Below are 26,046 nucleotides of genomic sequence, written 5' to 3'. Positions count from 1 at the left end.
CACACGCACACGCAAGGCTTCATAGAAGCTTGCCTCCATTAATGCTGACACATGCAAAAGAAATGAAAAGCATTAACTCAGCTGAGGCACTTGATTTTGCAGCTGCAGAACAATTCACTTTGTAACTCAGATGGGGCTTTTCCACCCAGATAAACTGCTAATTTGCTAATTGATACAAAAAGTATTTTCAAATATTAAATAAACTGCAAATAAAGCAAAAAGAGAACATGAATTACAAGGATGCATGAAAGATACATAGTTTAGTTTGAACATTTCTAAGAAGTGAAGTATCCAGAGACCTATCTCCAAAGATAGCTTTTACCATGTACTGGGCATTCCTTGTATGCATTCTCTATTTCATGTAATAGATGGCATGCATGAGTAAACTCTTCAATTAGATTTTGTACCAAGTAAATCACAAACCTTTATAGTTGAGAAAGTTGTTATATAATTAATGCAAACAATAGATTTAGCTGTAAACACGGATTTGTTTTCAATTTGTTTGCCCTATTGTAAACGTGGCTATCTTGTTTACATACTCAAAGATTTCTGATGCCAGTTTTGATACTCTGGGCTGGAAAACACCTAGGATTCAGTTTTCCTTTCCAGGATGATGGACTCACAAATACACAGGACAAATGGGTTGGATGTGTAGACTGTAAAGTTACCCAGGCTCAAAGCTATGAATATTTTATAGGATGTTCTGTGCAGCCTTTGGCATAAAACTTTTTCCTGCACAAAATGGAAGATGGGGTTCTTTTTCTTGCATCCTTCATTTTCCACTGTTTGTCTGACTTCCCTCTTCAAGTCTGTCTGCTACATGAAACTGAGTGAAGCATCATCACCTTCTGGTAACTGTAGAAATTACAATGAAAATCAACCAAGCAAAGCAGTCTTCCCATGGATTTGTCTTCTTCGTGTTTTAGTGGTGAGATGACGCCACAAAAGTCAGATTCAACGTTTAGCTAGAAGCTCCAGGTCACAGAGAGATTCTACTGAGGCAGTTTGAAAAAAGACCAGAAAGCCACCCTGTCAATTTACATTTCGAGGTAGCCTTATGGCCTCCATATCATATGTATTTAGACAAAGTGGCTCAAAACAATCTGACTAGTGTTTGGAAATGGGATGCTTCAATAATTGGCATCTCCTTTTTAAACTCTGGGATTTCAAAACATTTTCCAAACATTAATTGCAATGGGACCCCTGTGAGGCTGATAGTATCATACCTATTTTCCAAGACAATAAGCAGGGAGAACGGGGCCCATTTCCTGCCTTGCCCCATGCCCTTCAGGGCTTGGCCAAGCTCAGAGCTCCCCTAAAAACCATTGGATCGGCTCCATGGGAGCACAGAGGAAAATGAGAAATGGGCTCTTGGAGATTTAAGGGATTTTGTAAGGTCATGTGTGCAAGTGAGCTGTAGCTGAAAGTCAAAACCGAAAATGGAATACTCCTTATTCAGTGGTTATATACATTTGCCCATCAGAAAAATCCACGTAGAATGTCAGATGTACAGGAATAGGCTGGTGAGAAATGTAACAGGTTGCGTGTGTTTTAGTAACATTTAATAACAAACGTCTCCCTTTGAATACAAATGACAAAGTTTTCACAGGCAGCCATGTATAGGAGACAAGCAAGGACCAACAGTGAATTTCCACATCGACTTTTAGAAATTGTAAAAGAGATGCCAACAGCTTAATTTGAAGTAGAGACTTGATTTTGCCCCTACATCAGGTTGTGGTATAAAGAAGAGGCATATTCAGAAGGTGGAATGAGGGGTTAAAAGTCACACCAAACATGCGGCATAGGCCTGTGGGCATCTCAACCTTTTTCTCTTTAATTGGGAGAAGAAGAGCTTTTGACTAAAGACTAAGTTCTACAATGTAGGCCGGTAGCCCAACTGGGAAATACTCTTGATTTGAACAGTGTGCGGCAGCTCTATTCTGAACTCTTTATATAGATCCTCTTTCAATACTGGGACACCTATTTTAAGGCAAAAAGGGTATTTTACTAATTTCTTTAATGAAGCTTTGACTGCAAGCAATACTTGGAGTTGGTAATCATCCGCTGGTTCCTTTCCCCTTCTGCACTGCAGGAATGAGGGCAGTTTCACAGCTGGTCGTCAGCACAGGTCTTCTTACTAACACCAATTATTGATTTTTAAAAGGCCTACGCTATTAGTACCCTGCTACATGCCTTCACACACGATATGTGTTTTAAAAATTCCTTTTTAAAAAATATAAAATCCAAGCCTCACCTTCCTATCGTCAGTGTGCTTGCTCTTTACATTTTATCTTAAATCTTCACAGGAAAGCAAACCAGGAATCTCTCTCCTCCCCCCCCCCCAACACCCTTTTCTTTTTCTCCTGGTCTAATTTAGAAGCAGAGATGCTCGCCCATACGATCTGTCTGGCAGGTATCACGTTAGGAAAAAGCAAATGGTGGGCAGTGAAGAGAGAACAAAAGGACACAATTAGAAACTTTAGGATCTTCTGTCCCCTTTTCCTTGCCTTTATTTCATGTTACTCCAATCTGGCTGAACCTCTCATAAAAACCCACCTGGCCTCATTCTCACGAGGACGGTTGCTTTTGCATAGGGTCTTGATCCAAAATTGTACTTTTCTCTTCCCTTTGCAGGTTTCCATTGGTTTATTCTAGGAATCCTTTCAAAATAAACTATATGTGTTTTAGCCACTCTAACGATCCATCTTGTCTCTAAATAATTAGTTCTGAGAATATTCTTCAGCAACAGAATATAGGTGTCTCACTCTGCTAGGGTTGCCATAACAAAGTACCACAAACCGAATGCTGACACAACAGAAATGTCCTGTCTTCCCATTCTGGGGGTCGGAGGTCTGAGATCAAAGGGTCAGCAAACTTGGTTCCTTCTGAGGTCTCCCATGGAGAATCTGTGCCGTGCCTGTCTCCGGCTTCTGGTAGTTTTCTGGCAATTTTTGGCATTCCTTAGCTTATAGATGCGTCTCCCAGATAGAAATTCATATATACATAGTTTCTCCGTGTGTGTATGTGTATTCAATTTCCCCCTTTTAAAAGGACATAGTCAGATGCACCTGGGTGGCTCAGTCGGTTGAGCGTCCGACTACAGCTTAGGTCATGATCTCAGTCTGTGGGTTTGAGCCCCACTTTGGGCTCTGTGCTGACAGCTCCGAGCCTGGAGCCTGTTTCAGATTCTGTGTCTCCCTCTCTCTCTGTGCTTCCCCAGCGCGCGCTCGCGCTCTCTCTCTCTCTCTCTCTCTCTCTCTCTCTCAAAATAAACAAACATTAAAAGAAATTTTAAAAGGACATAGTCATTGGATTAGGGCTGTTTTCAATGATGTCATCTTCATCATCTGCCACAACTTGATTTCCAAATAAGGCCACATTCACAGGTACTAGAGATTAGGACTTAAACATTTTTCAAGAAACTTATCTTAAACCAAAATGGGTTTTGTTAAATGTCTTTACGTGTATCACTACTAAATAATGCCAATGCCTCAGCAAAGAAAAAAAATGGATACATTAATTATTCTGTATGTGGGTAGTTTGCGGGAATTGATAAATATAAAAAATCAAATCTCAGGAGTTGTCCAGAAATTTGGATGCTAGAGAATCAACTTAATGCGTTTCATACATACTAAATCAATAACTGAAGCATGGCTCACATTCTGATAGACATTTTTCAGCAGCAAATTCAATATGAAAAACTGAACATACATTTTCTTGACCAACTAATATGTGCCCTACTGCTACTGGGCATTAGAACTCTAAAGGTAAATGAGAATGTTAACCTCTGGATAATTTAGACAGGAGGTGTGAGGTATAAACAGATCATTGAAATTTCTAAGGCCTCATAAAAGAAAGGGATAGAAACAGGGGGAAGAAAAGGCAGGAGTAACTCAGCCTGCCTAACTGCCTCACAGCTGTGAGGAAATTTCTTGAAGGAAGTGAGCATATGTCTTTAGAAAAGAATAGATCTGGACAGCCTCACCTAACAGGAGGGTTGCCTGGAGCAGCAGTAACAGTAGGGGCACATACTTCATATATCTAATATATATTTTTTTAATATAAGTTATTGTCAAGTTGGATAACATACCATGTATACAGTGCACTCTTGGTTTTGGGGGTAGATTCTCATGACTCATCGTGTACATACAACACCCAGTGCTTATCCCAACAAGTGCCCTCCTCAATGCCCATCACCCATTGCCTGTGCCCACCATCAACCCTTGGTTTGTTCTCTGTATTTAAGAGCCTCTGAGGGCTTGCCTCCTTCTCTGTTTGAAACTATTTTTCCCTCTCCTCTTCCCCCATGATCTGTTAAGTTTCTCAAGTTCCACATATGAGTGAAAACATATGATATCTGTCCTTCTCTGACTGACTTATTTCACTTAGCATAATACTCTCCAGTCCTATCCATGTTGTTGCAAATGGCAGGATTTCATTCTTTCTCATTGTCAAGCAGTATTCCATTGTATCTATAAACCACATCGTCTTTTTTCATTCATCAGTTGATGGACATTTGGGCTTGTTCCATAATTTGGCTATTGTTGAAAGTGCTGCTATAAACTTCAGGGTACACGTGCCCCTATGAATCAGCAGTCCAGTATCTTTTGGATAAATTCCTAGTAGTGCTATTTCTGGGTCATAGGGTAGTTCTATTGTTAATTTTTTGAGGAACCTCCACACTGTTTTCCAGAGCACCTGCACCAGTTTGCACTGTATTCCCACCAAGAGGGTAAGAGAGTTCCCTTTTCTCCTCATCCTCACCAGCATCTGTTGTTTCCTGAGTTGCTAATTTTAGGCATTCTGACTGGTGTGTGGTGGTATCTCGGTGTGGTTTTGATTTCTATTTCCCTGATGATGAGCGATGTTGAGCATCTTTTCATGTGTCTGTTGGCCATCTGGATGTGTTCTTTGGAAAAATGCCTATTCATGTCTTTTGCCCATTTCTTCACTGGATTATTTGTGTTTTGGGTGTTGAGTTTGGTAAGTTCTTTATAAATTTTGGATACTAACCCTTTATCTGCTATGTCATTTGCAAATCTCTTCTCCCATTCTGTTGGTTGCCTCTTAGTTTTGTTGATTGTTTCCTTTGCAGTGCAGAAGCTTTTTATATCTAAATTTTTTAAATTATCAATTACCAAACTACTACCTAAAATATATTTTAATTTCCTACCTTGCTAAGTATAACTTTTGAGCAACAAAATATAAAATAATTGTATGATTGTGAGGTTTTTATATGACTGGAATAAGAAAAATAGGAAACATGATAGAGTTTCATTATTGCCAGTGTTTAGGTCTGTTGTTGAACTGGTGATAGTTTAACAAATATTAAGAGACTTACATAATTCAGAAATATACATGTACGTATTTTGTACAATTTTTTCCACCTTCATTTCCGTAAAATGCATTTTGTTTCCATTGAGATTCTCAGATATTGTGAAAAAATTTACCCTTAAGAATTTAAATTTTTCAGGGCACTGAGTGGCTCAGTTGATTAGGCATCAATTTCTTGAGTTTGGCTCAGGTCATGATCTCACAGTTTGTGAGTTGGAACCCTGCATAGAGCTCTGCGCTGGCACTGTGGAGTCTGCTTGGGATTCTCAATCTCTCTCTCAAAAAATAAAGTAAAAAAAAATGAATAAAAGAAAAAGGAATTTTAACTATTGCAGTGCATCTCAGACCTTGTTAAACTTCAATCTAGTTACTTAATAGCATTTACTCAATATTATCATCATCCATCAGCCATGCTATATTTATTTTCTTTTAAAGTCTACATAAGTAATGATCTGGGTATGTGATCTGTAAGATGCTAAATAGTTACTTAAAATGAGAAATAATAGTCTTTTATTTTTCTCTTCAAAATAGTGATTTTAGTAGCAGTTTTTTTGGAAATTCTAAGAGGCAATAGAAACAAATCAAAATTAAATAAACAACATGCACATTTTATAAGACTTTTGGAAACATTGGCAATCTCAGTAGCAGCAAACTACAACATCAAAACTCCAACACATCTGGATATTGGGTTTTGAGTAGCAGTTGGATGTTTGAATTTTTTTTTCACATTTTCTCCTTTAGTTTTGGCTTAGTGCAGACACAAAATACAAAGAATTAATAAAGTTTCCTTGATTTGCAATTTTTTTTCCTCAGGAATTTTCCAGGAAAATGTACCCAGGCTTGGTGGTCTGATCCTTTGAAATCTCTCAAGAAGCTTAGATAGAAGTAAACAACAATGTGAAATCATAAAAACAAAACTGATTGTTATTTCCAACTGGAGAGACTCAATGTTAATGTCCACCCACAAAGGCAATTCCTTGGCTCATTTCTCTGACACTATACTAAAATACCAACCTATGTAGATTTACTATAGATACAACCATTGTTTTAGTATTAAAAGGTAATTAGTCTTTACCGTAGGAGGAGTTATCATATCATCATTTTGCTGATAATCTAGTGATGAAACACAGAACATGCAGAAATAATATGGCTTCTGAATCTTCTCTTTAGATAGATAGCTTACATGAGCATATTAGATGAATTAATGTTACTCGTAATTGTATCAGTCAAAATAGATTGTGTGATTCTGAAATTTCTGGAGTGGGTTTGCTGTGTAACATAATGTAGCTGGAACTTCAGTGATATCGCCCTGTTCACTCCAGAAACTAGCCATGAAACATACGCTATGCTCTGGGGACCTGAGTGGAGCTTATTAGACTATAACTTCCACAAAAGGCGTTCTATCTTAAACACATCCAAGATTATTACTACAAAAGTGTTATTGTTTAAATAATGAGTGTGTTGACCATTTAAGGTGACAGTCTTTGACATAATTTATTAAAGACAAATTAGCAATGTTAAGGTTGCCAAAAGGAAACTATTAAGACATGAATGTTTTCATTTCTTCTGATCTTGTGCTTTTCTCACAGCACTACGTATGACTTTAGTACTTCTTAATTAAGAGTGATGCCTTCTTCCAACTCTAGATCTAGAGTGCAAGCATTTCCATGTCCCATATTTCTTTTGATTTACAAAATAGGATATAGACCTGGAATGCATTATCTTAAAATCAGCACCAACATGTAACTTTCAGTGGTTTATAACAATGATTTTACTACATGCAGTAAAAATGTATCTAGGAAATTTTCTTTTTTCAAAACTGTCTCTCCCCCTTTCCTTCTAAATTAAGATTATATTTTATTATTTTAGAAAGTTTCATAATCTAAGTACACCTAACATTAAATTAAGGTATATGTTTTATATTTTATCTATTAAAATGTCTATAGCATTTTTTGGAAAAAAAACCTACGATGTCGATCTCTTATGTAAAATTAGAAGCTGTAGGTAGATAAAATAATAATGATGTAACATTTCATTTTTTAGTGAAATTTTTGAAGACGATTATAGATGCACATGTGATTTTCCCAAATTAATCCCCACTTTTTCCCAAATTAAAAGAAATAGTTGAGATCCTGTATACTCTTTACCTACTTCCTGCTAATGATAAACTATAACGTAATACCAAATCAGAATAATAATGTTGCTATAACTTATCCAGTAGTCTTATCCAGCTTTCCCAATTTCACTTGTATCCATTTGTGTGCAGTGTATTTAGTCGTATATGCTTTTAGTATAGTAACTTTTAATTTGAACATGTCAGTATTTTTAGTTTTAAACACCTATGCCTAACAGGTGTTTATGGGTTAGATTACATATACTTAATCTGAAAATATATAAAACACTAAAAAACAGATTTTCTTCTAGAATTGCAACCAGTGTGCATTTCACATTTTTAGACCTGGTTCAATATTATTGGCAAGTAGTTTGGAAAAATAACTATTGTTGGCCAAAATGAAGAAGATCGTTAAAAATGAGTGTAGGGAACCTTTTTTTTTTTTTTTTTCTTTTTTACTTTTGAAAGCACATCATGGCTTTAAACTGAGATTCAAAAGAGGTTAAGAAATATGAATCCATTTTCAGTGTTTGGGACATCAGCTCATTAAGAGTAATAGAGCAGGCTTCCAGTTTGAAAAAGGCACTGATTCAAATGTGTAATGATTTCACTTTCAAATTTCTTTTATCTCAGCTGCTTCTATTTCAACAAATACAAGTGCTTCAGATATAATAAGACTAATGAGCATTGCAGATGATTACAAAAATATAATACTTCCTAAGGCATAATGATATCTTTTTACCCAAATTAAAAAAAAAAAAGGAAGTTTCCCTTGTTAAGAGTCTTCATTGCCTGCAATACGACCTCAGTTAAAACTAAAAACTCAATTTTTGAACACATCTAGAAGAAAGTGTTTTGTGAGCAGAACTCTTGAGCTTATAAGATAAGTTTTATTAACTTTAGCCAAGACTATGTAGGTGCTACAGGATTAAATCCTTAAAATAAAATGTGCCAAAATGGGTCATTTGAAATCACTGCCTCATTGCAGCTTGGAGTTGGCATTTTGCTGATCAGCTCACCGTGTACTCTTGGGTACTTTCTCTATAAAGTAGTTACAAGTCCAGCCTTTCGATGTTATAGTTGGATGCACCATATAAAAGGGCCATTTTCTAATAAGTACCTTACTTGTTTCAGAGCCAGAGTGCAGAAGCTCTTTTCATCAGTCACAGTTTTGAAACAGCAAGGGGGGCAATGTATCAGTTTTTTTGAAATAGACATTGTGCTTTTTAGGTAGACATGGTGACAGAAATCAGGAAAGAATTTACAACCAGAGTGATGCCATATAATTTAAGAAACAAAAATTGTGCCTAATCTGACCCACAAAATGAGACATCTGCAAACCGCTATAGCAAATTGTGTCATGAACAGCATCTCCAGGGTCTTGTCATGTAACTCAGCTGTTTTTGGCTCTCTTTCATTTTGGTTTGAAGACAGATTGTTTTACAAGGTACATCAGCCTTCAGGGAACAGCAATTTCCTACTCCCACCCCCACCCACATTCCCTCACCCCCGCCAATAACACAAATGTAACTTTTTAAACTGTTTATCTTTGATCAGAAATACATTACTTAGCACACTAAGTAAACTGCCTAACAATTTGTCATAGAAATTACTGCTTCCTGTGACTATTTTTAGTGTTTTTAAAAAACATTCACTTGGCAGTTGGTAATGAGAGCTGATAACCCTGCCATTTGTTTTTTATTTTTGTAATGATCTCAGAAAAACGTTTTGAAATATGAACTGCTCTTTAATGTAATGGATAAACTACTATGCTGCCAGGAATTATACCCAACTTCCTGCCCCAATCGTCATGGGAACTGAAGCAGCAACCACAACCCACACACATAATGCAGGAAACGATATGGAACACATACATTACATTGCTGTGGTGATATGTTTACCAAGAAGGGCCACTTCAGCATTAATGAAGTCACAGAAATATTGAATCAGGAAGATTCAGTCTATGGAAATACTGGTAGAAGAATATGCTCAATTGTAAAGTATTTTGCTTTTTGAAATAGTCTGATAGCCACCTATTAAATAATGAATTTTATTTAAAATAATACTCGTAAATGTGAAAGGGAAAACAGCTTAAGGATAAAACTATTCCATTTGGTTCTTTCCTGGCATGCAAAAACATTTTAAGCCCTAGATACATTTTGAATACTTTTGTTAACCTTAAATACAGCTTTAGTTTTTGGTACAGTTATTATAATGTATATAGTAAAACAGTCCATGGAATTCTATTATTGATAGTTGCTGTTTTTGAATATGAACATTAGAGAAGTTATATCTTTGTACATATTACCTGTCTGTTCCTCAATCACTATGGAGAATATATTTTCATTCTTGTGTGTGTGTGTGTGTGTGTGTGTGTGTGTGTGTGTCTGTGTGTGTGTGTGTGTGTGTGTGTGTGTTTACTATTATTTTGGAACTACATTTCCTCTCATGTTTAGAATAGTCTTAAAAAGTTGAGGTAATCAATTTCATTTTCTAATATATTAGATATGCATCTAGAACATACAGAACAAGTTTTTACTTCTTCAATAATACTTAGGGACTGCACGATGGATAATTTTAATTTACTGACAAAGACGCTCTTGATCTTTAACAATGACTATATGTATTATCATTATTACCCTATGTTTAATAATCTTACTTGATTTCTTAATACAGGAAAAAGAATAATTCTATTGTTGGTGGAAGAAATAAGTTTTACTTCTTCTGTTATCAGTCTTACCACAAGTCTGATTGTTTTTAAAAAGACAACATCCTTAGGGCATTTCATGCATCATACTGTGCTTTCCAAATCCTATGCTCCATTAAGAAAAAAAGGTAGTTTAAGGAAGAAAGAAATTGAAACTAAACAATATTTCAGAAATACATAGATTCAAGACTTTGTCAAATCCCTTCTGATGGGGGGGGGGTGCCTTTTGAAGGTTTAAAATGAGAATGTTGGAACATGTCTCCACCTTCTGTTTGCTCTCTCCCATGTCTGCTTAAGTTGAGAGTCAGATGTCCTCTGCTACTAACATTATGAACCAAACTAAGAATCCCCTAGAGTGTTTTTGAACTGTTAACTATTAAGATTTTTTATAGCTGTGACCAGACCTCTTTTTTTACACTTAATTATATTATTAAATGCAAAACTGGATATACGCTCACACTGAATTTATATATATACTGCATATGTATGTATGCTAAACAGTTATATATTCCTGATTGTCTCATTTCATAAACAATTATGAAATTACCTCCAACAAATCTCAAGTTGTGTTTCTTGATGGAGACAGGATGCAAGTGTAAAATCTTACTTATTTTCACTCCAAAAACTGTCACAGAAGTTAAGTCCCGTCCTTTTTGGTTCCTCCTTGAACCCAGAACATGTGAATAGTTAATGCAACAAAATAAAAAAATCAGTTGCTGTGTGTTATAAAGATGTGAAACATGGCTTTTAAACCACCACCCCAAAACACATAAATTTGAAACAATTTTAAAGCTAGTAATTATTTTTTAAAAGTAATACTATTATTTGATTTGAGTATATATTTTGAGAAGCAAAAGATGAATTACAGAATTTTAACGTAAAAACTAGATAAATCATAACCTATGACAGAAAATAAAAATATTTCCGTATGGCCTCTATTAATTCCAATTGGTACAAGAAAAAAGTGTACACCCAGAAGTGCAATTTTTCCATAGTTTATAAAAGTTAAAAAAAATAAATAAATGAATGTATCTGTAGAAACAAAAGAGCACAATGCTTTGCCAATTTTCCTAATGCTTAGGAAGTAGACAGAGCATATGGATTACAATTACCTCTTAAAATTCTAATATAAGCTTTAAGGAGATTATTCTGTATAATAAAAGTGGAATTGTGTTCTTAACTCAATGTTCTTAGTCTCTCACATTCTCCACAATTTCACAACGTAATGCTTAAAAAAGAAAACCAAATTTAAAATATTATATATCATAAAGACATGGTGGCTGTCAGATAATTTCAAAAGCAAAGGCTTGTATTAATATAAACAATATTTGATGAACAGTGCTCTGACAGAAGATGTTTCCTACAGATCCATTAAAATTTGATTTTTCAAGGATTATATTGATTTTATATTATTTTTTATGCATAAGCCTTGTTATGAAGAAAAAATATGTGAAGATGGGCTGCAAGGAAATTACAATCTGCATATACTCTCCCCTTACATTAAAAACGAGGGCCATTCAAGATACTTGTGTATTAGACCAGCCTTCATCCTATTAGAAACATAAAATTGAGGGGCGCCTGGGTGGCTCAGTCGGTTAAGCATTCAGCCTAGGTCATGATCTCATGGTTCGTGAGTTCAAGCCCTGCATCAGGTTCTGTGCTGACGGTGCAGAGCCTGCTTGGGATTCTCTCTTTCCCTCTGTCTCTTCCCATCCACCATAAACTGAAAAAAACAGAAACATAAAGTTGAAAATAAACATTTTTTTCTTGATCAGTTAAAACTGTACTCTAATAACTGCTTTTCTCCAAATAAAATTTTTTTTGCACCCCGTTGACTATTCTGTAATGCACTTCCTATTATTCTCTGTTAACAGCTCCACATCAAGGTACAAGAGAAGGCACATGGTCTTTTCACCTGCTCACTAGTTATGTGACTCAATTTTATTTTGAGGAATACCCACAAGAACCTATGTAAAATAATGCTAAATGGTACTCGACCCAAAGTTGGGTATTACAAGACTACTATTATGATTCCCTTCTTGGCATATATTCAGAGATTGTGCCATAGTTTGAATCTGCTTGTTATCTCCATTTGTTCCTCTGGGTCAGATTGTTTAACTACATAAAATGCAAGTTCTTGGATGAGCATTTCTGTGTATTTATAGAGTTTTATCTTTCTTAATTCCAGCATTCTTAGGATTAATAATTATAGTATCTACTGTAAATACTCGTATGTGCCCAGTACTATATTCACTTGGATATCGCTATCCCTCTTCTCTTTAATGAAACTAAGCCTCAGAAGCCAGACCTCCTAGTTGGAGTGTTGCAGACTTAAAATTCAAAGTCTGTTGGATTTCAAAGCCAGTACTTTTCTTCATGTGACATACTGACTCCTTTGGCATATTGGCCCCTGTACCTCACAGTGTAAGTCTACAAAAAGTTCAAATATTCTAAATTAGACTTAGACTATCTTAATATTGACTTCTGTTTCTTTTCTGGTGTAGATTGGTTTAAAGGTTTTCTTTAAATTCAAATTTGTGAGCTTTTTTGGATTGTTAATCTTTTTATTTCATATGAACTATTAGGGATTATATGAGTTACTCTAAAAGAATACATTTTCTGTATCTTGAAAAACTCCTTTAAATGTTAACTTTGTTCTATTATTTATGAATATTTTTTAGTTCAAGGAATCTTTAAAGGTATCAAAATGTGAGTAAAGAGAAAGGGTTCTTTGCACACTGTAGTCCACTTTGAAAGTGATGAAATAAAAAAAATATAGGGGTGAAACGAATATTAACTTTAGGACTTCCAAGAAGGGCTAGCAATGGAAATAATTATTTTCAATCTACTTTCCCAGGGATAGGTCTTACTTCTTTCAGCGAAAGCTAAGTCAAATGATCATGGTAAGAAGACTGGCTGGGGTTGAACAGGCAGTTGCCTGAGGCCCCTTAGTTGGTGACAAAGTGTAATGGTTAGCAGCTGTTACTTTAAAAAAAAAATGAGGTAGGAAAGCATCACCAGAAGATACCATGATGGACATTAAAAAAGAAGCTCATTTGTTTCAAAATTTGGATGTCAAAACATTTTAGTTAAATGACTATGCTTGTATATTTGTTATGTTTACTATAAATTCCTAAAAAGTTGTCAAACCTCAGGCAGATAATTTAAAGAAAACTTTACCCATTAGACTGTAAGCTCCTTGGTAACAGGGATCCTGGTCTATTTTGTTCATTAATGTGTCTAAAGTGTCTGGACCAACCCTGTATTATAAGAAGTATTTGAGAAATAGTTTATGTCTGAATTATTTCATAATATCCTAATACTATATTCTGTGCTCAATTAAGAAATTCAGAAGAAAACTAAGTTTTTGGTTTTGTTTTTAATATGTAGGTGTTTGATGTGAAATTTTAATTTTAATTTGTATAAGTTTTCATATTACGTAAATTAAAGCAACCCTATCATAGGGGACTTGTGCTGGTTTTGTACGTTGACCCTGGAATCAGATTGCCTATGTTACTATCTTGGCATCACCACTTACTAACTTTGTGATCTTGGGAAAATTAATAGATCTGTGACTTGGTTTCCTTTCTGTATGAAATAGGCATTATGAATGACATCATAAAGTCATTGTGAGAACTGTGTATTCAAGAGGATATTAGGTTTTAAAGTGTTGCAATCATTATATAAAATGGATATTTATTCAATGATGTATAAATGCAGTGCCTGCATATAAATAGGCCATAGGTAAGTTACTGAATTACAGTTTTAAAAAACTTAATCATCTTAAAAACGTTTCCAATATCTTTGTTGTTGGAACTGAAATGCACATATTGGTCCCTCTTTTGTACTATATGTCTTACAAAAGTATGCATTAAGCCAATATTGGCTTAGATGACTTATTCACATGTACTTAACAGAATGGCTAGACAGATAAGCAGAATTTTAAGATAATAATTATAGAGCCCTTCCTGTATCCCAGGTAGTGCACTCAGTGCTCACATGACAAAGTTTTGATGAAGACACAAAGAGCCACAAGAATGACATTTCTGGGGAAGAGGGAAATCCCCAGAGAAGTAAGGTCCAAATACAAAATCGCAGATGGTTATTACAGCGATCATTACTATGTGAGGTGTTGGGCTGGTTTAAAGTCAATCTGAAATTATAGTTTGCTGACTTAAGAACAATCCTTGGGAATGTATATACGCCAGAACTGAGAAGAAGGGACACTGAGAGGGAATATATGATTATCTAAGCCTTGAAAGGTAGTGGCACACCTTGCTTTTAGTTGGCAAGCAAAGTTAAAAACATTAAAAAATAAATAAATGAAAAGGTCTGATGACTGTAGATTATTCGATCTCTCTCCCTCTCTCTCCCTATTTTGCTCTCTCTCTCTCAATGAGGGTATAGCTGGAAATGGTGCAATTACTAGAAACACTTAGAGCAAGAATACAGTTCCTGACAACTTACATTTGATTTATTCAACAAACATCATATACACAGAAGCAGCTTCCTGGCTTCATTGTCTTGACACCATCTCCTCCCTTTGTTTCCAGCAAGGCCTGTAATTTCTATATTTTAATAGGGTATCAGGAAGCAGAGCTAAGATAGAAAGAACAATACAAAATGTAAATGTAGAATAACAATCTTTGATGGAAAAGATAGTGCAGAAGGCTCAATGGAAAATCTCAACCAGTGAGACCATTGGCCACATAATCAAACATTCAGCCTTGTAAAATTCTACTCATTGGTGGCTGAGGGAACAGGTTTCTTCTAATTCAAGGCAATGTTAGTAAATATTCATTTCACCTTAACATAAAGGACACGAGCAGTATTTTATGCTATGTCAAATATATAAACACAGCAGTGGCAACCATTTAAAATAATGGGTTATGGAGCGTCTGGGTGGCTCAGTCTATTGAGCATCAGGTCTTGATTTTGGCCCTGGTCCCAATCACCGGGTTGTGGGATCGAGCCCTGAGTGGGACTAGGCACTGAGTGTGGAACCTGCTTAAGTTTCTGTCTCTCTCTCTCCCCCTCTCCCTCTTTCACACACATTCTTTCTCTTTATCAAATAAAAAAAAATTAAAAATTAAAAAAATGGATCAGCCTAGTAGTTAGAACTTGAGTTTTTCAGGTGAATTTCATATCTTTACATTGCAGCTCAGTACTGTTTGCATAAATTGAGATTCTCATGCACTGTGGTTTAAACTAGGATTATGACACATGTTAAGAGTTAATTAGCAAAACAAATCCAAATGGAACTAAATACCTAATAAAAAATAGAAGCTTGTGTTAAGAAATATTTTTCTTACTTTCCATCTCTGTATACTTTTGTGTTCTACTCACGGATGGGCCACATCCAGCCTGCCACCTGTTTTTGTACAGCCCACGAGCTAAGAATCATTTTTATCTTTTTAAGTGGCTAAAGAAAAACAGGAATATTTTGTGAAATGTAAAAATTATATACAATTCAAATTTCAGTGTCTATAGTTACGGTTTTATTGGAACATAGACGCTCTCATTTGTTTATGTATCGTCTAGGGCTGCTTTCACACCACAATGGGAGAGTTGAGTAGCTGTGACGGAGACCGTATGGCCCACGAAGCCTAAAATATTTACTCTCTTGTCCGTTACAGAAATAGTTTGCTGACCCCTGTTGAAGCTCATGCACTGACCCTCCTGGGAAGCAAAAGTACTCGAGAAAATGAATGTGTGCAGAGTAGTTTGAGTCCAGGAGACTTCAGCAAGATAATTATGTTGGCATTCTATTTAGTACTCTAATCTTAATTAACAGGTAATAAACGTTCCTAAAACGGTTACAGGACCAGGAGAAAAGGCATACTCCAAGTGTGAAAGATTTTTGCAGCTTAAAGAACAGTATAGCCACTTTTTCCCCAAAGGACTTTGTTTCCCCCGTATCCCGGGGGTCCTTGAGTCAGCAGATGGCTGATGAAAACACAGACTAGCTAGGTAGATCCTTAGCAAAGATCTGTTCTCCGTTCTCCACCTGGGTTGACTTCACATAATTTGGCAGCTCATTTTTTTCCCCCATTTCTCTCAGAGCCTGTGCTACCATCCATTGTCAAGTATTTTGCAAGTCGCCACAGGAATGTAAAATATTTATTTTCATGCAAATGTGGGCATATATCTGGAAACCTCTGGTCTCAACCTAATGGGCCAGGCTTTGGAAATAACTTTCTCAACGTGTTGAAGTATGTTTTCTTCATTTCTGTGGCATGGCCTTACTTACTGTTACAGTAATTGTTGTGCACCATTACAGCTTAAATATATATTTCTAACTGTACACCCTTTGCTCATCATATGTACTTTTAAAAGATGACTCTAAATAGAATAAAGAGACACTTATTTTCATTTATGATGATTCTACTCTGTGAGGGGAAAAATGACAATTTGAATCCTCGTATTAAAAATCTTAAGCCTTATAACTTGCCCTCAATATACTTATTTTCCTTGAAATTATTACTCTTGATGCAGCGATGGATACTCTATATTTAGAATTTAGGAAATGAAGACTTTAGCACTGTAAAATTATTGCACTGCTTTTTAATTGTAGTTTATAGAGTCACTAGACTGTTAGTGCAGATGCCCATGTAAATTAAAGTTCCATTTAAAAAATCACTGTGTTTGAAAAATAATATAGACCTTTAAAATCCTGGTTAGATTACCACTTTTGAAAAAAAAAAAAGAGGTAAAAACGGAAGCCTAAAAAGGATGTTAGCTACCAAACTTCTTCAGCGTTTAAACTTCAGCCAAGTACTTAAATCATAGAAAAATGGTTCCCAGGTCAACTGATCTCAAGCTGTTCAAACACCTACCAGGATAATAATTTTTCCCACCAGTCTGCAAACAGGAAGTTAATAAAAAAAAAATAAGGAAGTTTAAGCAACAAGTTTATATTGTACATAACAAACCTCATATGTATAACATACACAGAAGTGTGAGGGCTGCCAAATTCCAATCTCACATATACGTTTAGATTGGATCTAATTTACAAACATAAAACAAGTTTAGCATGCAGACCAGCAAATTAAAATGAGAAAAAAATAGCTTCTTCCTTGTTCACAATGACACACACAACATGAGTGACTTTCTTGCTGTTATCATTAGAAATACTGAGTTTTTATCTTTAAATGTTAGTTCAAGTGTGGTCAAACTTAGGTTATTTTTAACGTTATGTACTTTTTTTTTCCATAAAATTGATTTGATAAGTAGTTCTTTTTTTCCACAGATGGCTTTATGAGATTTTGTTATAAAATACAAAACAGTCACTTTTTAATCTTTGCATGGGAAATACCTATAAATTAGTATGTATTCATGGTATCTTTGCTCTCTTGGCTCTCTCACCCTAAAATGAGAAACTTGCAGCCACCTGGTAAATCTGTTTAATGAGTATGTTAGCTTTGCACTCGGGCCCAGTTTTTCTAAATATACTGAGCATTTTCCACTTTCCCCATACTGTGTCATCTGTCAGAGTCTCGGACTTTGTAGGGAGATCCTGCTCTCCCTTCCACGTCAAAGCCATTTTCTTCATATAAAAGGAAAAACACATACTACTTATAATAACTTAGCATTTTTTCCAAGTTATAAAAGCTGTGATCTACACCAGAGTGTGGATAACATGATTCCTCTACCTTTGGCTCTTTTTGGAGGCCTGCTGTCCCCCAGTGCCCAGTCCCCAAGTGGCCCTAGTCAGGTGGTCAAGTATCAGTCCTGCAGCTCTTGGGGAACTAAAAACCAGCACTTAAAGCTGAATGATGGAAAAATAGACCTACCTTATGACCCAGCAGTAGCACTGCTAGGAATTTACCCAAAGGATACAGGAGTACTGATGCATAGGGGCACCTGTACCCCAATGGTTATAGCAGCACTCTCAACAATAGCCAAACTGTGGAAAGAGCCTAAATGTCCATCAACTGACGAATGGATAAAGAAATTGTGGTTTATATACACAATGGAGTGCTATGTGGCAATGAGAAAGAATGAAATATGGCCCTTTGTAGCAACATGGATGGAACTGGAGAGTGGTATGCTAAGTGAAATAAGCCATACAGAGAAAGACAGATACCATATGTGTTCACTCTTATGTGGATCCTGAGAAACTTAACAGAAACCCATGGGGGAGGGGAAGGAAAAAAAAATGAGGTTAGAGTGGGAGAGCCAAAGCATAAGAGACTCTTAAAAACTGAGAACAAACTGAGGGTTGATGGGGGGTGGGAGGGAGGGAGGGTGGGTGATGGGTGTTGAGGGGGGCATCTTTTGGGATGAGCACTGGGTGTTGTATGGAAACCAATTTGACAATAAATTTCATATATTAAAAAAAAAAGCTGAATGATGGAGGAAAAAAAAAAGGTGGTATAGTGATGAGCATAGCTGCCTTCCAACTCAGCCACATTAGTCACCTGTCACTATGTTATCTTGACTTGTGCTTAGTGTCTGGAAGACCCCCTTAGGAAAATAGTTCCTCCCACGTTGAAAGAACTAACATTTATCCCTTTTCCTCTTCCATTTCTACATCCTTGTCTTCAATGTAGGAAATAAGAGAAATTGATCTATGGTCCTCTGTTACAGCATTATTTTATTTATTTATTTAGTTAGTTAGTTAGTTGGTTTTTTTGAGTAATGTATTGGAGGGGCACCTGGATGCCTCGTTGGTTAAGCATCTGACTCTTGATTTTGGCTCAGGTCATGATCTCACGGGTTCATAAGATTGAAGATAATTAGGGAAAAAATAGTGCACTGTCCTTGTGCAAGTATAGCTTAAAATAAAATGTACCAAATTTGTAATTTGTAACAGAATATTGAATAGCTTTCAAAATCAGGAACAATTCAAGTAGTAGCATCCTACACGGGATTTGAACTAATAATCTAGATATAAAGATTGTGTGAGCCATTAATTGCAGCCCTTAGGCACAAGTCCACTAAGCATATAGTTTCAATTTGTGTGACCATTAGAATAACAAATATGTAGATAATAAATTTGCCAGTTTAAATTGATTCAATCAATTCATTACATTGGTTTCCCAATATAACACACATATATTGAGCCTCCTTATGTATATACACACATTTATCCACATGCATATATAGTATAATACATAACTTGATGCATTTTTAAAATTTAAAAAATTGAAAACTGTTAGGAAATAATATAAACTAGTTTTTTCATCATTATATCTTCTATGTCAAGAGATTTATTAGGTTGGTATGGCCCGAAGCATAAGGTAATATCTGTAAAGGGCTGGTTTTCTATAAATACTGGGTTTTTAGACTGAATGTTAATAGTTTTTGTTGATGTTCAAAGATGATATGATTAGCAGGCATTGTTGTAGTCACAGTGAATCGATTCCCTTGATTGAAATTACTATTATAACACCAGTTCAAAGACTGAGGATTAGACAAAAGGATTTTGGAAAGAATATTTCATTTCTAAGATCCAAAAACATGGTTTCTTCATGAAAACATGGTTTCAACTGACAAATTAAACATACCAAAATACAAATGTATCAATCAAGAATTTGACGAAACTAGCCCCAAATAAAATAAGGTTAGAATTTTTACCGTTTTCCCCCCCTGGGATTTAGATAATATGTTTGTGAAAATACATTTTGACCCATAATTATTTAATTTTTAACTATTTTTGTTAAAAAACTTATTGCCAATAAATAGTTTACAAGAGCATATGGAAACAGTTTTGAGAGCTAAGCAAAACTGATATTATTAAGAAATATTTGGCTGTATCTGATAATGAGAACAATGTCAAGAAGTGAAGATTCCTCAGCATAGAAATGTCCTAATATTAAACTTATTAAAAATTGGGTTTAAAAAGTTTCAAATGATGCAAGTAAAACTCATTTACTGATGAGATGTTAGGCTGAGAATATATTTTAGTTTACACAATTGTTTGTGAATAGAATTCTAGGTAATGTGGAGAAGTGTTCAGTAAGGGAAAAGTAATACATGAATTAAAATTTAAAAAGAGAAATCGAGGATATTCTAAAACAGAGAAGGGTTCAGTTCTTTTCAATGAATGTTCCTTCTTTCAAGAGGATAACAAGGAGAAGAAGATAGCAAAGAAAAATCAACTTTTTAATTGACTCAGCTCTGAATTTCATTTGATTTGTTAAGAGGAATCTGTATTTTTTTTCATAATTAATAAAAAGTACATACTATAAGTAATGCAAATGAGTCCAAATTTATAATTTTATGTAGGAGGAGAGAAAAATACAAGTAAAGGCGGTTTTTGCTACACACTTAGCCAGATTGGAATATTCAAGGATGCTTAATTTGTTCCAACGAGAACAATGATGGATATTGTCTTCAAAATTATACTAGGCATCCAGGGGTTCTCTTCAGCTTTGTCTTTGTCCTGCAGGATGCTACACACAGGCATCCATGCTCCTGGGGCTGCTAAATGTTGTCAAGGGACGATTTGCCGGAAGAGGGTTAATTGCTTCTGCATCTTGACGCTAAAGTTACTGGGGATAAATGGATGAGTGTACCTGGTGCAATTGGTGTGAAGATGTAGTCAAGTAAGAACTAGTGGGCTAAATGTTTAATGTGCCTACCCTAGTGAAGTGGTTGGCCGGTAGACGCATGATGTTAAGGTTTCTCTCTCCTACCTTCTTGCCAATGAGCAGAAGCGAAAAGCACAGATTGCTAACGCCATTATCTATAAATCGATGATCTATAGCGTTCACACATAGATACTGAACGATTTTAACAACTGTATTATTAGTCTGTTTCAAAACTGATGTGTTCCCAACGATGGAGTGAAGCAAGAATGGGAATATTTTCTTGTTTTAAAATTCTAAGAAAGAAGATCGGCTCTTTTTTAAATGCCATGCAGCTAAAGCACATGTCATGTTAGAATCAAACTCTCTCATATGTAGCCAAAATTATTTTTATGTAAAGTAGTAAATGTCTACGAGTTTTAATTTTTAGGTCACAAATTTTTGGGGGGCAGTGAATCTGTAGGATCTCTTTGAGTTTGTTCTACTTGGAGTTTATTGGAATTCTTTGACATAAAAACTACTATTTTTCATAAAATTTGGGGAGGTTTTGACCAAATATCCTTTCTTTTTCTTTCTCCTGAGGCTTCCATTATGTGATTGTTGGTATGCTACATATAGTCCCACGGATCTCTGAGCTAAGCTCCCTTTTGCATTCTTTTTGTTTTTTCCTGTTCCTTCAGACTAGATAACCCCAATTTTCAATTACCTTTTTTCATGTTTCTGGATTCTTGATTCTTCCCGCTCAGATATATTATTAAGTCCTTCTAGTGAATTTTTAATTTTAATTCGTTTCATCTCTAAGATTTTAGGTTTATTTTTAATAATTTCTGCCTTCTTAATGATATACACTATTTGATGAGACACTGTTTTATAGTTTTCTTTCTATTCTATAGACATTGCCTTCTTTAGTTTTGGAACTATTTATAAGAACTGATTTAAAGTCTGTCTAGTAAGTCCAACACCTGGAATAAGTTAAGAAATCAGCTTTAGGATACTTGCCATTGACTGTTTTAGTTCTTTCCATGTGGGCCGTACTTTCCTGTTCATTTGCATGTGTAATTAATTTACATTTAAAACTAAATGTTTTATAATGTGCCAATTCTGAAAACTACATTTCTACCTTCCCAGTCCATTTTATTCTAAGTTAGCTTAGTGGTCATCCAATGATTGTTGACACATTCCTTGTAATGGCTTGAACCAATGAATCTTCCACCTTTTATGAGGGATCTGTGTTTTTGTTTGGGCATGCCTTCCTGCTCACTTAGCTTAGAAGTCTGTCTAGCTTTCACTTTCTGCTCATGTAGGGACTTAAGGTCAGTCATGTGAAGGATTGGGGTCCTCTTTTTTGTGTATGCCCACAGAACTACACATAAATGCAACTTTCTAGATCCTGAAGAGTATTTCAGAGATTTACAAAAACCCTATGGATATATTCTCCAGATTTTTCTTTTGAATTTTAGTTACGACCCTTTTTGCACCAACTAGTATCACAGAAATAAGTAGCTTTTATAATCAAAGAAAACTTACAAGAAATTAAAGATATGACTTTACATTCTCAACCAGCCCACATAGTATTGAGAAAAGTGACACATGCTTATCAAGTGTGTCCACTATGGGATATGTACTATAAATCTAAAGATAAAAGAGAAAGTCCTTGGGCTCTTCAGACAAAGCAAAACATTCATAAGGACCATTGAATTAAAGTAGCATCATTCTACAACTACAAAAAGTGATATACAACTCAGGTCAAAGATAAGAAGTATTGAGGAAGGGGGAGAAAGAGGAGAGCGGGATGGAAAGAGATGTTAAGAAAAAAGTATAAACTAAGGATTTCATATCCATTCAAGCTGTCCTTTAATTGTCAAGGCCATAGGAAAACATTTTCAAGAATCCAAGATTTCATGAGATGCTGTTCCAAAGAGCCATCTTAGAAAATCTATTATATGCATATACTATTAAATACATCTATAGTTTTTTCTCCATTATTAAGATATAATTGACATATAACATTGTGTTACTTTTAGGTATACAAATAATACTAATCTAATCTTATTATAAATATCAACCTTTTTTGGGAGCTAATCAATATGACATTAAAATTCACATGAAAAAAAATTCCTGCAAGAATGTTAGAAAAATACTAAAAATAAGTTAGGAAAGGGAACCAGTCTTACTGTAAATAAAATATCTATAAAAAGCCTCTTTAATTAAAATTGCATAATTATATAGATCTGCTTTGAACTGACTGACTCCCTCCCCACCACGGGTTTTGTTTTGTTTTGTTTTGTTTTGCCTTTTTGAATCTGCTGTCAGGAAAATTGGGCACTTTTTTTTCACTTTAGTTATATTTTTTTTAAGTATTTATTTTAAGAGGGAGAGAGAGAGTGCATGTGAGTGAGGAACGGAGAGAGAGTGAGAATCCAAAGCAGGGCTCTGACTCAGGAACCATAAAATCATGATCTTAGCCAAAATCAAGAATGGGGCTCTCGAATGACTGAGCCACGCGGGCTCTTCTCAGTTATACTTTTTAATTCTAGAATTTCCCATCTGTTTTTTTTTATATAGTTTCCATTTTTCACCTGAGATTTTCTGTCCACTCATTAATACCATATTTTTCTTTAAATCTCTCAATCCCTGTCTCCCCCCTCTCTCTGCCTTTCCTGCTCCTTCTCCTCCCTCTCCTCCCCCTCTTTCTCTCTAATATCTAATATATATATATATATATATATATATATATACACACACACACATGATCAATGATAAATTATATATTGATTGATCTATACATCGGTCTATCTATGAAATCCAGTATCTGAAATATCTTGGGATTAATTTCTTTTTAAAACTACAAGTTAAATTCTCCTGTTGTCTAACAAATTTTGATTGTGTACTAAGCTTTTTGGATTATATATTGGATAATTCCCCTGAAGAGTGTTGTGTTAGTGTTGTTTGTTTCTCACTGAAATCTTGAACAGAGGTCCAAGTTGGAATACATCCTTAGAAAACCCAAATTTTTCCAAGCTCCTCTTTTTTGGTGGAATTCTACTTCCAAATTATGTTTCATTTAATGATTTTGTTGAGACGTGGGTTTTGGCTTTGTTGGGACCAGTCTAGTGTAACTATTACCATAGGTGTGAACTTTATTCCTAAAAAAGGACCTTTCTTGAGACTCAGATGCTTTCTTCCTTCTGACTCAGGCTGGAACTCCACTGTTTCTCAGTACTGCTTGACAGTTATTATCTGTGGTTGCCCCATAGCAGCTGTTCCACTAAAACCTTAGGTAAGCAGCCAGTAACACTGATCTCTGCTTCATCTCCAGCTTCCTGTAGAGATCCAGAATAATCATGGGACTTGTTTGCCGAGTGTCTGTTTTCTCAGGAATGGCAGTATTCATTGCCTGTTGCCCAGTCTGAAAACAGTGGTCTCATGCATTTTGTGGTTGTTTACCACACCAGGGTGAATTTAGTTCTAGTTATTTACACATTGCCAGAAGAAGTAGAAGTTCATTGCATGGTTCCTAATTGTTTTATTTACTGTGATTTCATAGGTTGTAATTCCATAAATGCAGTAAGTTACAGCAATATGTTTTTTTTTATTTTATTTTAATTCTCTTATAGTTAACATTCAGTGTTATGTTAGTTTCAGATGTACATTATAGTGATTCAACAATTCCATACAACATCCCAAGCTCATCACACAAGTTCACTCCTTAATCCCCATCACCTATTTCCCCCATCTCCCCACACCCCTGCCCTCAGTAACCAACTGTTCATTCTTTGTACTTTGGAGTCTGTTTCTAGGTTTGTCTCTCTCTCTCTCTCTCTCTCTCTCTCTCTCTCTGTCTCTGTCTCTGTCTCTGTCTCTCTCTCTTTCTCCCTCTCTCCCCCGTTCCCCCCTCCCTCCCTCTCTCTCACTCTCTCCCTGTCTTTTTCTTTCTCTCATTTTTACCTTTGCTCATTTGTTTTCTTAAATTCCACATATGAGTGAAATCACATGGTGTTTGTCTTTCTCTGACTTATTTTGCATAGCATTCTACTCTATCTCGATCCTTTTTTTTGCAAATGGAATGATTTTATTTTTATGACTGGATAATATTCCATTGTGTGTGGGTGTATGTGTGTGTGTGTGTGTATACACACACACCTTTATATACCACATCTTGTTTCTCCATTCATCTATACGATGGACACTTGGGCTGCTTCCATAATTTACTATTATAATTAAAGCTTCAATAAACATACGGGTGCATGTATCCCTTTGAATTAGTGCTTTTGTATTTTGGGGATAAATACCCAGTAGTGTGATTGCTGGATCCTAGGATTGTTCTATTTTTGACTTTTTGATGAATCTCCATACTGTTTTCCACAGTGGCTGCACAAGTTTACATTCCCACCAACCATGTGAGAGGGTTCCTTTTTCTCCACATGCTCATCAAAACCTGTTGTTTCTTGTGTTTTTTATTTTAGCCATTCTGACAGGTGTGACATTCCTGTGATATTCCTGTGACATTCCTGTGATATCTTGTTATAGTTTTGACTTGCATTTCCCTGATGATGCCCAAAAGATTGAGCATCTTTCCATCTGTCAGCCATTTGGATGTCTTCTTTGCAAGAAATGTCTGTTCATGTCTTCTACCCATTTTTAAATTGGATTATTTGTTTTTTGGGTATTGAATTACATAAGTTCTTTATATAATTTGGATACTAACCATTTATCAGATATGTCATTTGCAAATATCTTCTCCCATTTTGTAGATTGCTTTTAGTTTTCTCGATCATTTCCTTTGCAGTGCAGAAGAATTTTATATGTAGTACCAATAATTTGTTTTTGCCTTTATTTCCCTTGCCTCAGGAAACCTATTTAGTAAAATGTTTTTATGGCTGATGTCACAGACATTACTACCTGTGCTCTCCTCTAGAATTTTTATGGATTCAGGTCTTACACTTAGATATTAAATCCATTCTGAGTGTCTTTTTCCTATTGGATATTCTTTCCAGCTTTGATGGAGATTAATTGATCATGTAATTGTGGGTTTCTTTCTCGACTTTCTATACTGTTCCATTGATGTATGTGTCTAGTTTTGTGTCAGTACGATACTAATTTGATTACTACAGTTTTGTAATGTCACTGGAAGTCCAGAATTGTGATAACTCCAGCTTTACTTTTCTTTGCTTTTGGCTACTTGGGGTCTTTTGTGGTTCCATACAAATTTTAGGATTTTTTTGTTCTATCTCTGTGAAAAATGCTGGTGGTATTTTCATAGAGATTGCATTAAATGTTACATTGCTTTGGGTAGTATAGACATTTTAACCATATTTGTATCTAATCCAGGAGCATGGAATGTCTTTCTGTTTTTTTGT

The sequence above is a fragment of the Panthera tigris genome, chromosome A1 (assembly GCF_018350195.1).
Source record: "Panthera tigris isolate Pti1 chromosome A1, P.tigris_Pti1_mat1.1, whole genome shotgun sequence".
Lineage (NCBI taxonomy): Eukaryota > Metazoa > Chordata > Mammalia > Carnivora > Felidae > Panthera > Panthera tigris.
The sequence above is the reverse complement of the archived record's forward strand: the minus strand, read 5'-3'. Positions refer to the sequence as shown.